Source organism: Lontra canadensis, unplaced genomic scaffold (genome assembly GCF_010015895.1).
Source record: "Lontra canadensis isolate GAN:19392208 unplaced genomic scaffold, GSC_riverotter_1.0 scaffold103, whole genome shotgun sequence".
In the NCBI taxonomy this organism is placed as follows: Eukaryota; Metazoa; Chordata; class Mammalia; order Carnivora; family Mustelidae; genus Lontra; species Lontra canadensis.
In genome coordinates, this window is record NW_022631097.1 from 6,575,692 (window position 1) to 6,587,998 (window position 12,307).

Consider the following 12,307-nt stretch of genomic DNA (forward strand, 5'->3'; position numbering starts at 1 on the left):
GGAGCCCTCAAAACCCAGGGAACGGGTGGAAACTCAAAGGGACTGCAATGGGTACATCGTCAGCAAAGGTGATGGAAAGGCCCCTTAAAATAAACTCGGCCCAAAGTATCCCTGCCTCCTCCGGATGCACTAGGGCCAAAGCCTCAGCGGGAATGGGAGGCGGACGACGGATCGTGAGAGCCACCTCCTCCGCAATCCCCCGCCCTTCGGCGCCGACGCTCCGCTCTCCTTCCGTTTTCCCATTGGCTGAGGCGCTCGCCAATCCTGGTGAAGCGGCTTGGTGAGAGGCCTCTGGTTGGTGGAGCCGGCGCTGAGTCCCCCTCTTGCTCGGGCCGGGCCCCCAGCCGAGAGGGGGCGTGGCCGCGGCCGTGGCCGGGCCGGAGGCGGCGTCGCTGGCGCCGCTGCGTGCGGTGTGCTGCGGGGCGGGGGCGCCGGGCGGCCGCGGCGCGGCGGGACCATGGAGCTCGGAGCGCAGCCCCGGGGCCGGCGGCGGAATCGCGGACCGGTGAGTGCGGGTTGCGGCCGGCCGGACTCCTCGGTCCTGGCCCCTTCGCTGCTTGGTTCTGGGCCGAGCGGCTGCCCCGGGGGAGGGGCGGGCGCGGGCCGGGCCCCCGCAGCCCCGTGGCTGAGTGAAGTTGCTGCATCGCGCCGGGCGCTCTCGGGCGGGCAGCGGGGCCCACTGCGGGCCGCGGCGCCGCCCCGCGCCTTGCCCTGCAGCCCAGCCGCATCCTCCGCGCTGGCTCCTGCGCCGGCTGGGGCTTCCCGTCGTCGCAGCGCGGCCCGGCGGCTGCTCTTGCCCGCGCCGTCTCCCCCAGTCCTCGGCCCCGGCGCTGCCCGGTGCGCGCTCCCCGGGCTGCGGGGCAGGCGCCCGCCATCCCGGCCGCAGGTGGCGCCCGGGCCTCCACTCGCGCCCCACGCAGAGTGCCCAGGGCTACCCCGCGTCCGGGACTTTAACATCCCTCGGTACCGCGCGCCCTGCCCGCATGTGGCCCAGTCCCCGCATGCCCATCGCCCTGGGTCGGGCCCGCTCCATGGCTTCGCCCTCCCCGAGCCTCTGCGCCGGGTGCCCCCTCCCCGGGGCTGCGGGCCCGCGGGGCTACCGGCCTCCGCAGCCAGGCTCGGCTCCCCGAGCGCAGGGCAGGGGGTCGTACAGCCGGGGACGGGCGCGCTGCAGGGCGAGGGGAGAGGGCTGCGCGCCCGGGAGCCGCTTCGCCGGCCTGGATCATCTCCGGGAGACTTTCCCTGCGCGGCAGGCGGGGGCCGCGGCGCCTGGCCTCTCGCCCTCCGCGCGGGAGCTCCAGCGAGTGGAAGACCTTCCCCTCTCCGTCTGTGGTACTTAGAGGCAATGGCGATTTCTTCTTGGTTTAGCCTCTCTGCAAGGGATAGTTTCGTGGCGGAGAGTAGAGTTCTTAATTATTAAGAAGCTAACCGATGGGCTTACGGATGAATGGGAGCATCTCATTTTCTTAGCTGCTGTTATGCGTATTAGGAATTCTTTCTCATGTGGGGATCAGTTTTAAATTCGCACTTAGTACCAGTAATAATTTTGGAGTTTTTAAAACACCGAGAATTAAAAGGTTTTTTTTTTTTTTTGGTTTTTTTTTTTTTGCTTTGTGATTGTCCAAATCAAATGCATGCTAGGGCATGAAATTTTAAGATTCAGGGCCCACATTTTATGAGGGGAGGGGCTAAGTATTTGAAATATTTTTTCATTTTATAAAAATTAGGTTTGTCTTAACTTAAAATGTCTCTGTCAAAACTAAGTTTAGAGTGTTATAATTGACTTATTTTTCTGTTGCCTCTAGGGCACATTCTGCTGAACCTTGGTTGCTTCTTTTTTGTATATGCTTTACTCAACTTTCCTTTTCTTGCAGTGAAACAATGCAGTGATTCTTGAAAGCTAGTTCTTTTATCTACGTGAGAGGTTAAACAAAGGAAAGCGAGGTTTGACCTTTCCCATAGGCAGTTTTTATTGTGTCTGGTCTCCTTTCTAATAGGGTCCCCATAGTGCTCATTTTTCTTCATTTTTGAAGATCTTAATTTGTATTCTCTAAAGTCGTGTCCTTTTGGATGTTTAAAACTCACTAGGTTTGGGAAGTTTGACTTTATATATTTACAATCTGACCTGTATTCACTGTTGTCTTCTAGCAGGGAAAAGAAGCTTGTTCTGGAACTATCCACATATAAAAATTATTCTTGCTACTTCCGGTTGTTGACACGGAGTTTCTTTATAGCATTGTTTTATCTGTTTCCTTAAAATTTATGACTTTATAGTCAATGTTGTGCTACAGTCTTTTTAAAAATTCTGAAAATAAAGGTGGAATGCACTTGGATAAGTGGTCATGCCAACGCTGTAGACTCCTGTCTATTCTAGCCGGTCTTTGTAGGTCTCCTTTACACTTCCCGTAGTAACCTGCATGTGGAAGTCACCTTTTGGTTTTTGGAATGTTCCACTAAAACAGTTGCTTAATATAAGTATTAAAAGAATTGTCTGCCCTGGCCGGCCAGTACAAGTTGTCTTCTTTTAGAGTTCCCAGAACTTTCTTTGAAGAATAATCACAGGTTATATTTTCCACTTATATACTGTTGTCATTCCTTATATTTTCTTGGGACTGCCTCCACACTGCTGTACAGATGTAGATGCTCACCTTCTCAGTCCTTTTTTTCTTAGAAGCCGGTTTTCCTCTTTAAGGTCAAGTTTTCTCGGGACTTGCTCTAGGGTGCGTGGAGCCAAACGCTGCTTGCAAGTGCATGCGTTCTTCAGGACTGGTTCTTTACACAGGATACATTTTATGCTGGCAATATAGGAATAGTGTATGGCAGTCATACTTAAATAAGGCATATTATAAAATCAATGGAGTATCACTGTGGAGATACATGGAGTAACAAATCTCAGTTCTCTTTACCTCCTCTTATTGGTGCCCTGTCCTGTTTCTTTCTCCAGAGGTAGCCACCCCTAATCCGGTGGGGTGGGGGCATCCAGAATTTTTTCAGTCGGCTTTTTTCTTTAGAAGCCGTTTTGTGGATGCTTGCTAAGTACCTGTACTATTTTGATACAGGCATAGCAGAAATAAGAGAGAAAAGCTCTCAAGATGTTGGTAGTCTGCCGAGACACACAATTTCAGCACGGTGCAATCAGTGCTGTGATGGCGTTAGTAAGCAGAGAAGGATGTGAAGCATCACATGAATGACCTAGTCAGTTCATTCGCTTGCTTTATTGCAGAGTTGATCCTATGTGCTGGGGATACTAAGATAAGCAAGGCGGATACCTCTTGCAGAGCCTGTTCAGCTGGGTTCTCTTGGACAGTTTTAACCATCGGTTATAGTGCAACATATGGTACGTGCCCTGAAAGGGGTCAGCTAGAGGAGCTCACAGGATGACCTCAAACCCAAGCTTCGGGATGATTCAGAGAGATCAGAAAGGCTTTCCAGAGCAATAAGAGAGAAGGAAATTGGTCCGAGTCAGGGCTGAGGAGAGGCTTGATAAAGGCTGTCGGAGAGAGGGTGCATTGGGGCAACTGGAAATGTTTGTGGCTCGGCCAATTGCAGAAGGGCAGGGAAGTGGCAAGAAACAGAGACACAGGTGACTAGGGGCCAAGCCATAGGGGGAGGGGGTCTTGTGATTCTTATTGTAAGGAGTTTGGACTCCTCTGTAGGCAAAAGGAAACAGTTGCAGAATTCTGAAGCAAAAGGGCATGATCCGATTTGCCCTTTACAGAATGGATGGAGGGGAGCAAGCGTGGAAGGCAAGAAGGTCAAGGAGGTGGAATTGCTGGGACTTGGTTCTTGGCTGGGGCTTGTGTGTGCGGTGGGGGAGTTGGGAGAGGGAGGAGTTCAGGGTGGTGCTGAGTCCTAGCTAGCCAGTTGGGTGGGTAATGATGCCTTTCTTATGGAGCAACAGCCATTTGGAGGAAAAAAAGACAGGTGCATTTGGCCTTGTTAAGTTTCAGGTGGCTATGGGACACAGTGTTTTAGGGATCTGGGTGTTGGGGGTGTCTGGACTGGAGACAGACATCTAAGAGTCCTTAGCACCACAGTTCCTAAACTGTGTGCTGATGTAGTGCAGTGAACTCACAGGGAGACGGCAGGATATTGAATTGTAGAAGGAAGCTCAAGGGTGCATAACATTTGTCCAACCCTGTGGGAAATGATAGCTTAAAGTCGTCAACAGCTTCTACTGTCTGTTGCGCTACCTTCCTTTTGATGATAAGTTTGTAAGGCTGGGTGTTCAGTGGTTGCATTTCCTGTGAAAATCAGTGTGGAACAGGAAATGAACGAGGTGATGTCCAGTCCAGCTCCAAGGTTTGAGAAATTGTACCTGTGGTTTATTTAATAATGATAGAAAGAGACTGATTTTTTTCTCAGTTGAAGTGTGCTTTTAAAAAATGGGTAATAAGTTGTTAGAGTAAAAAATACTTAAGATATTTGAACTTATCCAGTGTTTCAATTACTCAGGCATTACTTTTGGCCTGAGACACTAAGAGTGCAATGAACAGAGAAAGTCTCTTCTAGAGAAAAGCTCCAGAACTTTCTGGAATCTCTGCCTTTGCCTGTATTTGTTAATGGAGGCTGTTGGAGTGGATGAAGTTATTCAAGAAGTATGTACAGAGTGAGAAAAGGAGTGGTGTAGAATGTGATCTGAGGAGCTTTTGTGTTCGAAAGATAAGCAGTAGAGAATAGGCTCCTACATTGAGACTGAGGAGGGCAGTTGTGTGGTGGGGGAGGGGTCCATGAAGAGTGTCTTAGAAGCCATGGTCCAAGGGAACATCACTAAAGAGGGATGCTAAACCAGGAAGTTACTAGTAATATAGGTGGTGTCAGCGGTGACACGGTGATGGGGACATGGGCGGGATGGCCAGGGGTTTAATAGTGGGAGCCAGGAAGTGGTGCCAGAGTGCGCGCTAGCCAGAGATCCAGATAGAGTGTTGTTCCAAAGTTTCCAGTGGATTTAGCCCTAGGATCAAATTACTGGTTTTCACAGGAGGAGTCTCAGGGGAGCCTTACTTCTGTGGACTAAGGAGTGAATGGCACTCAGGCAGGGAAGCTAATCAGGGTGTGCAATGCTTTCTAAAACTTGGTTATGAGGAGGAAAGAAGGGCATTCACTAGAGAGGGACATCTGGTACAGGGTGAAATTTTTTTTTTTTTTTAACAACGACTTTATTTTATTAACTTCTTTTTTAAAAAGGATGCTTTTTTTCTTCTTTAAGACATGCTTTTCTTGGGACTCATGGGTCCTTGTCAGGGTGGGGTGCTCTGGGCAAGGCCGTGCCTCTTGCCAGCTCCTGGCATCCCCTGAAGGTTGTATTGTCTGTGACTGTGCTGTCCTGTTTTCCTTTCTGAGTGGACGCTTTCTGCTGTCAGTGTTCAAGGTCAGTTTTGTTTTGCGTAAGAGCCTATCCTCCCATCTTAGCAGATATCCTACCATTTTAGCAGATGTCCTTAGATTAGAATAATTTTTCCATACTCAGATTTCGCCCTTAATCTTTGGAGCCACCCTGTTTTGTTTCTTTTCCCTGGATCTGTGTCTCTCCTCTTTCAGGTTAGCTCTTTTCTTCTGTTCATTTTTTTTTTTTTTTTTTTTTTTTTAACTTTAAACATCTCAAATATCCCAGGGTAATTTCTCCTCTTTCAGGTCTGGTAGGAGCTTCTGGACCTCAACTCTGAGCTCAGTATCTGGGATCATTTCTCAGAGACTTTCTGCTTACGGAGTTTTCCCTTGGGTCTGTTCTTAAGGTGCCCTCTGACCTCTCGGAAGCAGTGGCCTTGAAATTGATCTGAAGACGTCTTCTGCTGTATTGTATATTCTTGCATTATTGCAGAGTTTTATTTATTTTGTTATTTTTCTTTTATATTTTGTTTTACGGTTCTTTGCAGCAGTCCACATGTTTGAATGCCTACCACAGATCATTCTGGTTACCAGTGATAATAGCATTGCTAGGACCAAGCTCCTGTCCTCCACACCTAGAGAGAGAAAGCAGAGGTAAATTGTCTTGCTAACTGTAAACTCATTGTGGGCAGGCACCAGACAGTACGGTGCCTTGTATATAGCCAGCACTTAGTAGATGTGTTCCAGCTCTGTTAAGTAACCTTTTAAGCAGGTGGTCATGTGCACACTGTTGTTTGGGTCACAACCTTTGTGGCCAGGGGTAATACCCAGTGCCTCCTTCGCTCCAACTGGCCATTTTCCCATAGACTTTGTGATCTCTGGTCCTTGAGTACTTCCTTTTACTAGTGATTGAAAGCCGTATTGGATTTTTAAAGTTGTGCTTCGGTGCATGCTGAAGATTTTATTACCATGCTGCTGCGGTTCCATTTTAGCTCATCTGGCTCCTCTCATTGCGTGCTGTTATCCATTTCGTGCACACGGGCGGTTTAGAGAAATTATATTGCAACAGAAGAGTATGAATGTGATTGACTGAACTACGAATCCATGTGGCCATTTTTTATCAGCTAAATGGAAGAAATGGTGTATTCTTTGCACATAGTAGATACTCAACAAATACTTTTTCATCACCTGAACGTGTCCTGTGTTTTGATTCAAGACCATAGAATAAGCAGAACACAGTCACTACTGGGTAATTTTTAAAAACCTGGGCTGAGTCACTAGGCCCTGTTAATGTCACACTTTTGTTTTCAGCCCCTCAAAACATGTACATGACACCCCCAGTCCCTGTTTTGTAATTCCGTCCTGTGTTAAAATTGTTACCTCGGCACAGTTCAGCTCTGAACTGACTTTGTAACTTTTTGCGGGCCCATATTCTACGCTGTTTAGAATGAACATTTATGGAGAAGTTCGTGGATTTAAATCGCTCCCTGTGGAACATGGAAGGAACAGTGTCTACACACTTAGGGGGTGGAGTATCTAGTCCAGTAGGGGGATGACATTAACCAGAAGAGTGGCAGGAGAGAGAGGAGAGAGGGAGCAGCTTCTGTTATATTTGTATCATTCTGACATTGTGGGAGAGTCTTTTCACAGCTTACAATGAGGAGGAACAGGCGGACGTGACTTCCATCCCTTCAAAAGTAAGATATTAATTTTGTGGGAAAAGATTGTAGTTTTTCAATATAGGATTCATCCCCATTTTTGATAGAAGTAGAAAAATACATTTTGTTTATAACCAAACCTAGAGAACTTAAAACATATCTCAGTTCTTGGTTTTCCATAGTATTTCTTTCCTGTTCTGTACATCTTTTAGAATTAATTATTCTGGTTAAAAACCAGAAATGCACAGAAACCCCTAAATTCCCCAGTCACCTGTCTTCAGATTTTAATTACACACTGCAAACAACATTGTTTCCAAAGGCTTTACTAAAATGTGAATTGTCCTTTGAGATATGCCAGGGGGCAAGGTTATTAAAATATTACCCCCTTTTTTATTTTTTTTTTTTGAAGGGGCATGGAGCCCAACACAGGGGCTTGGACTCACAACCCTGAGATCCGGACCTGCACTGAGATCAAGAGATCACTTAACTGACTGAGCCACCCAGGCTCCCCAGAACATTACTATTTTTTAAAAGCTGTTATTGTAATACTGAATGATTGCGAGGCTTATCAATGATAATGAAGTTCATACCTGAGTTATAGTTAAAATTTTCATAGTTCATACACTGTTTGTCTTTTACATTACATAGACTAATTAAAAAGTTCTTCCATTTCTGACATGTCTAGTTTTTTCCATACTACTTCTCAAAAAAAAAAAATGCAGTAACAACATAGCTTCATTGCATCACTTGATAGAATTATATAGGGATTGGGTATTACAGGGGTTAGAACATTTTTTCTTTTACGCTACATTTATGGTTACTTAGTCCTAGATAGGAGTTTAGAAATGTATTGTTCCATTTCCTAGGCTATTTGGTTTCTAGTGATTGTCCAATTCCATTTGAGACAAAATATATTGCCCTGCATTTTAGTATTTACCGAGTCTTCTTTCTTTCTGGACCCTGATACAGTTTATTCAACTGTTTATAAGTGAAAGTTACAAATAAGGTTTTCTCTGAATGTTTATATTTATCCAAATATGTGTTTATCCAACTATATTTTTTGAGATTTTTGTTGTTGGAGATGCTTACGGTTTTACTGAACACAAACAGTGGAGGTTTGTCCCTTGTCCCCCATTACATAAAGATTTGAATCAGCTGATAGGAAATACCCGTGACAATGAAGCTGAATATAAGTAATGAGAATTAAAGGTGTGTGAAGATCATGACTGAAAACAGTAAAACCTATTCTTTCAACAAGGTTCCAGCCTCCCAGGTCAGTGTTTTAGTCCTAGAGAGCTAAGTGCTTTACTCATGAAAGATTTCAGTGACTCAGCACAAAAAAGTTTTGGGGTCCTTCTGGGGTGGTCTCCCACAGGGCCCTTCTGGTAGTCAGGCTTTTTCCACTTGTGACTCAGCCTCCAATAGGAAGTGGGAACTTCCTCCTGCTCAATTCAGCGGGTGGGTAGGGAGAGAGCCAAGTCCTGTGGGAGGTTTTATTGGCCAGCACACACCACTTGTCATCCCACTGGCTGTACTCAAATGTAGGCTGGCTCTGAACCCCCGAGAAGAGAAGACACAGATACTGGTGACATAACCAGTTTGCAGACTGGAACTTGGCTGAGTGTCCTGATGGCCAAAAAGAAGGGAAAACATCCTCAGTTCTGTGCTGTAGTTTCATCACCCACAGAAAACATACCAGTTTCCTTTCCTTAATATGTTCTCTGAACTTACACTTCAGGTTTTGTATTGGTTACATTGAAAGTTGAAGTGAGTGACATGCAGCACAGAGAACATGTTTTTAATTTTTTTTTAATTTTTATTTTTTTGAAGTAGGCTCCATGTGCAGCGCAGAGCCCATTGTGGGCTTGAAATCACTATTCTGAGATCAAGACCTGAGCTGAGATCAAGAGTTGGACACTTGGGGCACCTCAGTGGCTCACTCTGGTAAGCCACTGCCTTGGGCTCAGGTCATGATCCCAAGGTGCTGGGATCGAGTCCCATGTCATGCCCCCTGCTCAGCGGGGAGTCTGCTTCTCCCTCTCCCCGGGCTCATGCTGTTTTTCGCTCACTCTCTCTTTCAAATAATGAATAAAATCTTAAGAAAAAAAAAAGAGTTGGACACTTATCCAATTGAGCCACGGACCCCTAGGACATGGTTTTTATGAGGCTGATTCTTCTCTGGTTTTAAATGAATTGAAACACAACTTATTTAAAACATTTCTGCGGAGGGTCAAACTAACTTTTATGTACTTTCTAGTCCTAAGAATAAATGCATTGCATATCTGTCAAAGTAGCCATTCAGGACTATATATTAGCTTCAAGTGGATTTTTTGGTAAAAGATTTGTAGAAGCTGGTTTGGAGTTACCTTTTCTGATGAGGTTGGAATGCTGGTATTTTATTTTGTCAATTAAAGGTAGCCTTAGAGACCAAGAACAGAAATGATTGATTAATTCAAAGTCAATGTACTGCATGCAAAGCTTATTCTAGGACCGGGGTTGGTAAACAGTAGCATTTGGGCCAAACCTGGTCTTTTGCCTGATTTTGTAAAGAAAATTTTATTGGAGCATGGGCTTGCCAACTCGTTTATATATTCTCTGGGGCTGCTTTCGTGCTATAAGGTAGAGCTGAGTAGTTGCGACAGGGATGGTCTAAACTACAGAGTACAAAATATTCACTATCTCTTTAGAGCACAACATCCCAAAACATCCCAACCGCTGTTCTAGAGGGTGAGGTTCTGCCCTTTCTTAGAGATCACATTCTAGTGTGGAGGTGGGGGATAATAAGTAAATAACATAAATATATGTAATGATAAGGGCTGTAGAGAAAATAAGCAAGAGGATAGAGTATCAGGGACTGCTGTTTGTCGTAATGTGGTCAGGGAAGTGGTCAGGAAAGGCATCCCTCAGATGACAGTTGACAGAAGTGTGATGAAGGTGAAGGAGTATACCAGGCAGGCAATTATTTTGGCAGCAAGCCTTGTGGAAGGAGGAACAGTAAGTGCAAAGGCCCTTGAGGTGGTAGGAAGGTAGTATGAGTAAGTGGTGTGTGTTGGCAGGGGGGGGTGGGGGTTTCAAAGGTAAAGGGCCAGATCCTGTAGGGTCCATGAGACTATGGTGGCACTTTGGATTTTATTCTGAGTGAGTTGGAAAGCCATTGCAAGTTTTTGAGCAGGGAAACAATATCATTTGACTTAGATTCTAAAAGGATCACTAGGTATGCATGTAGAGAATAGATTGTAGGGGACAAGAAAGAGTATGAAGGAGTGTGTCTGCCTGCTAGGTATTGGTATGCTGAGGATATCAAGATGAATCAAATGCTTCCTTTCCTTGAGGGGCGATAGTGTAACAGCTGAGAAAAACATGTAAAAAGATCACCGTGGTATACAGCTTTGGATGGGAAAGCCGAAAGTGCCCTGGGATTGCATGGGAGGGGTGTTTGGTCCAAGTGGGAGATGACACCCTGACCTGAGAAAATGGGAGGACACTGATGAAGACTAAATTGTATAGTTGTCCATTTTGTACCCTAGCTTGGAGAGTCTTGGGAAGACTGCACAGACAGACCGTCAGAAATTTGACCATCAAGCAGAGGTGGCAGTGGGTTTCGGATTGTAACGATTGCTGTCTAGAGCACTGTGGGAGAGTGATTCTAAGATTGCATTGGGCCTCAATGGGATACAATGCAGTGGGCGCTGAAGGGGCAGGGCTAATCTTAGCCGTCTTTGCCAGAGAGCAAGACAGTTCAGAAAAATGGAAGAGAAATCATACAGAAAAATGGAAGAGAAGTCATACACTATGGAGTGTATTGTGGCACATTGCTAACCTTTCCCATGAACCAAGCAGTGTGAATTAGTTGCAAAATATACCTCTGAATAATTAAACAAGTTGATCTGCTGTCTGGTGTTATTGGATCTGACCCAGGGAAATCTTGGAGGATGTCTATAATGATGATTTTTGAGATAGGTGCTATGAACTCATTTTGGATAATAATTGGCTGAAAAAATTGCTGCCGTTTTTACTGGCGTTGAGAAAGTTATTCACCTTTCTGTTCTCTTTTGTAGTGTGTCTAGATCATCTGAAGAGAATTTTAGTGATTATAATATAGGCTTTAATAGAAATAGGGAAATGAAAGAGATTCATTCATAATCATAGAGGGAGTTACTAATTTTTTTTTTACACAATGCTTGTATCAGAGTGAACAAACTTTAGTAAGGGTGTAGAAGATTTGAACAGCACAATTAATAAATTTGCCTTGCATGCCTAGATGTTGCCCCTAACAACTGCAGAATACACAATATATACTAGTGTTTGGGCATTCACCCCGGCTGTCAGCTTGTGGGACAAAAGCAAGTCTCAGGATACTTCAAAGGATCCGAGTCAAACGGAACAGTATAAGTTAAACTAAAATCAATAGCAAAAAGCAAAATTGTTTCTAAATAACCCATGAATCATAGAAGATAGGTTAATTACCATGGGAATTTTAAAAGATTGACAAAATATTTTGATCAGAATTAACATAAAAATACTGCATACCAAAATTGGTCGGGTGCAGCTAAAGTTGTAGTTAGAGGGAAGTTTATAGCTGTAGATGTATATTAGGAAAGAAGAAAGACTGAAAAAAAATTTAGTGATCTGTGCAGCCATCTCAAGAAGTTACGAAAAGAACAGCAGACTAAACCCAGAGGAAGTACAGTTGACCCTTAACATGGGGGTTAGTGGTGCCAATCCCTGGGCAGTCAAAAATTCACATATAACTTTTGGGTATGGATTTTAGGTCAGGGTCAGAAAACCTTTCCTTACACAAATGATTTCTTTAAGAACTTGGATAGTTTTCATTTTTTACATTTAGATTTCTGCTGTACTTGGAGTTTATTCTGATATGTGATATTAAGAATGGATTCAGTTGTCCCAACATTTCTGAAATCTGTCTTTGCTCAAGTCATTTGAGGTGCCACTATTGTTATATATTAGATTTCTAAATAGTAGGTTGGGTCTATTTTTGGGATTTTGGTTGCATTTTTGGGGTCTGTCTGCCTACTACCACAGTTTTAATCATGGAGCTTTGTTCTAATATTTGGTGGAGCTAGTTCTCCTTCGATAGCTCCTCCTAGTCAGTGTTAATTGAGTGTCAACTTGTGTAGCTCCATAAAGAAACTTCTGAGTAATTTTTGTTGGAATTGCATTCTATTTATAAATTAATTTAGGGAGAACTGACAACCTGATAAAGTTGTGATGTCTTGACCAAGAATGGTGAATTCTGGAGTCTCATTTTGTGTGCCTTTTAGGAATGTGTGAATCTATAGATTTCTTCATGTAAGTCTTGA

The 12,307-nt window shown here is 44.6% G+C and overlaps 1 protein-coding gene across 2 annotated transcripts in view; it reads left to right on the top strand.

Moving 5' to 3' along the window:
* Positions 1–378: 378 nt before the first annotated feature.
* The window catches only part of WASF3 (WASP family member 3), a 127,590-nt gene continuing 115,661 nt past the window's right edge, over positions 379–12,307 (top strand). The window contains exon 1 of one of the 2 annotated variants that reach the window (XM_032838193.1): positions 379–505. The gene's annotated coding sequence lies outside the window, so the exon portion shown is untranslated. The remainder of the gene's footprint in view (positions 506–12,307) is intronic. The other variant, XM_032838192.1, reaches the window with a different exon arrangement.